Here is a 5,860-nt window from a genome sequence, read left to right as displayed (position 1 = left end):
AAAGGACCTTCCCTTTTATCCCATGACAACTTAATTTACGTAAGAGCCTTTGGTGAGGGACCTTGTCAAAGGCTTTCTGGAAATCTAAGTACACTATGTCCACTGGATCCCCCTTGTCCACATGTTTGTTGACCCCTTCAAAGAACTCTAATAGGTTAGTAAGACATGATTTCCCTTTAGAGAAACCATGTTGACTTTTGCCCAACAATTTATGTTCTTCTATGTGTCTGACAATTTTATTCTTTACTGTTGTTTCGACTAATTTGCCCGGTACCGACGTTAGACTTACCGGTCTGTAATTGCCGGGATCACCTCTAGAGCCCTTTTTAAATATTGGCGTTACATTAGCTATCTTCCAGTCATTGGGTACAGAAGCCAATTTAAAGGACAGGTTACAAACCCTAGTTAATAGTTCCGCAATTTCACATTTGAGTTCTTTCAGAACTCTTGGGTGAATGCCATCTGGTCCCGGTGACTTGTTAATGTTAAGTTTATCAATTAATTCCAAAACCTCCTCTAGTGACACTTCAATCTGTGACAGTTCCTCAGATTTGTCACCTACAAAAGCTGGTTCAGGTTTAGGAATCTCCCTAACATCCTCAGCCGTGAAGACTGAAGCAAAGAATTCGTTTAGTTTCTCCGCAATGACTTTATCGTCTTTAAGCGCTCCTTTTGTATCTCGATCATCCAGGGGCCCCACTGGTTGTTTAGCAGGCTTCCTGCTTCTGATGTACTTAAAAACATTTTGTTATTATCTTTGGAGTTTTTGGCTAGCTGTTCTTCAAACTCCTCTTTGGCTTTTCTTATTACATTCTTGCACTTAATTTGGCAGTTTTTATTCTCCTTTCTATTTACCTCACTAGGATTTGACTTCCACTTTTTTAAAGATGCCTTTTTATCTCTCACTGCTTCTTTTACATGGTTGTTAAGCCACAGTGGCTCTTTTTTAGTTCTTTTACTGTGTTTTTTAATTTGGGGTATACATTTAAGTTGGGCCTCTATTATGGTGTCTTTGAAAAGTGTCCATGCAGCTTGCAGGGATTTCACTCTTGTCACTGTACCTTTTAACTTCTGTTTAACTAACCCCCTCATTTTTGCATAGTTCCCCTTTCTGAAGTTAAATGCCACAGTGTTGGGCTGTTGAGATGTTCTTCCCACCACAGGGATGTTGAATGCTATTGTATTATGGTCACTATTTCCAAGCGGTCCTGTTATAGTTACCTCTTGGACCAGCTCCTGCGCTCCACTCAGAACTATATCTAGAGTTGCCTCTCCTGTTGTGGGTTCCCGTACCAGCTGCTCCATGAAGCAGTCATTTAAAGTATTGAGAAATTTTGTCTCTGCATTTCGTCCTGAGGTGACATGTTCCCAGTCAATATGGGGATAATTGAAATCCCCCACTATTATTGGGTTCTTAATTTTGATAGCCTCTCTAATCTCCCTTAGCATTTCATAGTCACTATCACTGTCCTGGCCAGGTGATTGATAATAGATCCCTACTGTTATATTATTATTAGAGCATGAAATTATTATCCATAGAGATTCTATGGAACATGTGGATTCACTTAAGATTTTTACTTCATTTGATTCTACATTTTCTTTCACATATAGTGCCACTCCCTCCTCCCTCCCCGCACGACCTGTTCTGTCCTGTTGCAGTATAATACAAAAATCCCATCTCACACAAATAAGTTGTAGCAAAAGGAAGGAGCACTCGAACTGTATGTTTAGCCACATTAGGGTACTCTTCTATTAGGCTGCTCCAAAAATTATTCAGCGGAAGTTCCTTAAACTTTTGTTTCAAATCAGAGTCAGAAATTAAGTCAATTAGGCTTTCATAATCGCGCGCAGTAAAGCCGACTGGTTTGGCTGTAATTACAAACGGATTTCGAACCCAAGCATTATCATCAGTAGTTGTAGGAAAATATTCTAATAAAGAGGCCTGCAAGTCACGTAAGTGCTGTAAAATGGTGCTGGAAACTTCTTCATGGACTGTAGAATTTATTTCAGTCAGAAATTCATGTACTGTAGGGAAGCAGTCGAAGTTATTCTGTTCTACAGAAGATTCCCAGAATTCCAGTTTCTTTTTTAATGATGAAATTGTATCCATTGTAGTAAAAATGGTCACATTCTTTCCTTGCAGCGACAGATTAATTTCATTTAATTTTGCAAAAATATCTGCAAGATACGCAAGTCTCATTAGCCATGAGGAATTTGTCAGACAGTCATTAAATTTTCATTCTGAATTATCTGAAGTGAAGAATACCAGTAGTTCACTACGAAGCTCAAAAAGCCTCACAAGCACTTTTCCTCTGGAGAGCCACCTCACTTCCGTATGTAAAAGAAGCATTTTGTGCTGACTACCCATTTCCTCACACAACATTTTAAATAACCTGGATTGAAGTGGTTGAGATTTGACAAAATTGATAATTTGTACTGCTTCATCGAGCACAATTTTCAGAGATGCTGGTATTTTTTTAACTGCAAGTGGTTGTCTGTGTAGAACACAAAGGCTCTTTGTGCTTTCTGGTGCCACACTTATGATTCGTGTTACAGCTCCCTTCATCTTCCCGATCATTGCCCGAGCACCATCAGTACATACATCAATACATTTTCCCCAACTAATTTCATGCTTTCTGATAAAATTGTTAATGCAGTTGAATATTTCTTCTCCAGTCATGTTGCTTTGCAGAGATTCACATAAGAGCAGGTTCAAACCAAGTCTCTGGAACATCCCCAGCTGGGATGGGTCATTCAGTTCTTTGTTCAGAGCTTCAGTTTGTAGCAAAGTCCCTCCAGAAGTAAGAAGAAGGATTGAGGACAAGATGGAGGAGATGCAGCTGCCTTTTATAGTCTCTTACCATGTGGCCTCTGCTCTCTTTGTTCCAACCACAAGCTGCCCAGCACATGGCTTGGAAGCCTCACAGTTCTGTCCATAGGCCTGTCCCTGCCTTGTTGAGTGACAAGGTGTATCTGCCTTCTCTCAATGGGTCAGTTGTATCAGCTGATGGTCCTTAGTGGGCAGGGCCGGCTCTGGCTTTTTGGCCGCCCCAAGCAACAACAACAACAAAAAAACGGGGCGGCCAGAACGGCAAAGCAAAGCAAAAAAAACCTGCGGCGCGGCCGGAGCACGGGTGCAGGGGGACCGGCTGGGGGGCGGGGAAGGGGGAGGGAGCGGGCCAGGGCTACAGCAGGGGCGCTGCCACGCGGCCCCTCCCGCTGCGCCGCCTCCTGTCGCCTGCTGCGAGGGCTCCGCTCCGGTCGGCGGGGAGGGAAGGAAGAGGACTGCCCTGCAGGGTGCTCTGGTTCTCCGCGCCGCCGCCCCCTACAGGGCAGCCGGAGTGGAACAAGAAAAAAAAAGAAAGCGGCCGTGCCGCCGTAGGATTGGGCAGAATGCCGCCTCCAACAATCTGCCGCCCCAAGCACCAGTTTGCTCAGCTGGTGCCTGGAGCCGGCCCTGTTAGTGGGCCATCACGCAGGCCAGGCAGAGCTGATGCCAAGTTGTCTGGGGTGTCCCCCAGAAGCACAGCATAAGTTTGAAATACAGACTGGATAGAGCCAATACTTATAACTTTAAATACAAAAATGATACAGGCATCCAGACAGCAAGGGAGGGATCGCTCAGTGGTTTGAGTATTGGCCTGCTAAACTGAGGATTGTGAGTTCAATCCTTGAGGGGGCCACTTAGGGATCTGGGGCAAAATCAGTACTTGGTCCTGCAAGTAAAGGCAGGGGGCTTGTGAAGGACATAAATCCACATGGTGTAGAGGTCAAGTATAGGAGTTTATTACACACAGCGCTGATGGAGTGTCACCTGGCTTATTAGGCTCAGAGACACTGTCAATCAATTGATTACAATGGAATATATAGATTTTCCATGGGCGGGGGAAAGTGACGGGGTAGGCAGTTCCACACCCCGGGATAGGTTTTTCAGCAAGACAAGATAGCACAATAGCCAATGGTTAAAAGGTTACATAATGTCTCCGCCCATGGTCTCAAGTTAACAAGTTAACATTTAATTAATACTTTGATAAAATGTTATTAGTATAAAATATATATGTTGAATTCTGATTTGGGGTCCATAGGAATGGAGCAACTTCTTTGATTGTCCAACAGGTACATTCCTAGGGGTTAAAGCAAAGAAACAGTGAAAGTACATGACAATACAGATTGTCTTCTTTATGTCTTAAGGCAGGGCATTGGTCCCTGGGAAGGGAGGTGGAAGGATGCCATATCTTTATACTGACATATGCCAACTTTTCATAAACTCAAGGTTGGATCTGTGGGAAGACTGTTTCCCTACAGGAGAAACACAATAGGAACAGGGATCCTTTGTTCAATTTGAATCATTGGATGAAACATAATTATTCAGTTATTGCTTCAACATCTGGCATTTCTACTGACCAAGCAGATCTTAGCAAAGGCAATGTTATCTTGTTTACCCCAGCTTTTCTCTTAGCTAATCACTATTGCTAGGCCTCTGGTCTCCAGACCAAACTCTGGACTTTGGGTCTGGAAAAGAGCTGGCACAATCCATATACCAGGTTGTTATATAAAATGCACATGGATTTTAACCCTTCAGCTGGACTTGATGACCTTTCAGGATCCTTTCCAGTTCTATGAGATAGGTATATCTCCATATATGAATAATCATAACCAGCAAATGATAACCTTGTCTTGGACACCTCACACGACAACCTTTGTATGATAGAATCATAGACTTTAAGGTCAGAAGGGACCATTATGATCATCTAGTCTGACCCCCTGCACAACGCAGGCCACAGAATCTCACCCACCCACTCCTGTATCAAACCTGTGTCTGAGCCATTGAAGTCCTCAAATCATGGTTTAAAGACTTCAAGGTGCAGAGAATCCTCCAGCAAGTGACCCGTGCCCCACGCTGCAGAGGAAGGCGAAAACCCTCCAGGGCTTCTGCCAATCTGCCCTGGAGGAAAATTACTTCCCGACCCCAAATATGGCAATCAGCTAAACTCTGAGCATGTGGGCAAGACTCACCAGCCAGCACCTAGGAAAGAATTCTCTGTAGTAACAGATCCCATCACAAGCCATTGGGCATATTTACCGCTAATAGTCAAAGATCAATTAATTGCCAAAATTAGGCTATCCCATCATACCATCCCCTCCATAAACTAATCAAGTTTAGTCTTGAAACCAGATATGTCTTTTGCCCCCACTGCTCCCCTTGGAAGGCTGTTCCAGAACTTCACTCCTCTGATGGTTAGAAACCTTTGTCTAATTTCAAGTCTAAACTTCCTGATGGCCAGTTTGTTCTTGTGTCCACATTGGTACTGAGCTTAAATAATTCCTCTCGCTCCCTGGTATTTATCCCTCTGATATATTTGTAGAGAGCAATCATATCTCCCCTCAGCCTTCTTTTGGTTAGGCTAAACAAGCCAAGCTCTTTGAGTCTCCTTTCATAAGACAGGTTTTCCATTCCTCGGATCATCCTAGTAGCCCTTCTCTGTACCTGTTCCAGTTTGAATTCATCCTTTTTAAACATGGGAGACCAGATATTTGCTGCAAATATATAGCAGTGGTTGCAACGGTGATCTATACGGTTACAGTTTATGTTAATAACGTCACACTGTTATTATAGTCAGCGGTAACGCGAGGAGCCTGAGGGCCCGTCTCCTGGAAGACATTAGCTTCAGCAGTGAGCGTACAGCTTGAGGCCTATGAACAGCCCAACGGAAACCCAAGTATTGGGGAGCTGAAAATAGAGGGTTTAAGGGGAAATTCTGACCACAGACACAACCAACCCCCAGAGCGTCATGGCAATGAACTGACGTCTATAACAGGGACATGAGCTACATCCGCAGACACCTAAACACAAGCGGCC

At 43.7% G+C, this 5,860-nt stretch overlaps 1 pseudogene; it reads right to left on the bottom strand.

Moving 5' to 3' along the window:
* Window positions 1-1,640: 1,640 nt before the first annotated feature.
* On the bottom strand, window positions 1,641-2,734 carry LOC113408766 (annotated as a pseudogene).
* Window positions 2,735-5,860: the final 3,126 nt, after the last annotated feature.

Source organism: Terrapene carolina, unplaced genomic scaffold, assembly GCF_002925995.2.
Source record: "Terrapene carolina triunguis isolate 2854851 unplaced genomic scaffold, T_m_triunguis-2.0 Scaffold23695, whole genome shotgun sequence".
Taxonomy (NCBI): Eukaryota; Metazoa; Chordata; order Testudines; family Emydidae; genus Terrapene; species Terrapene triunguis.
This window is presented reverse-complemented; position numbering and strand designations above follow the sequence as displayed.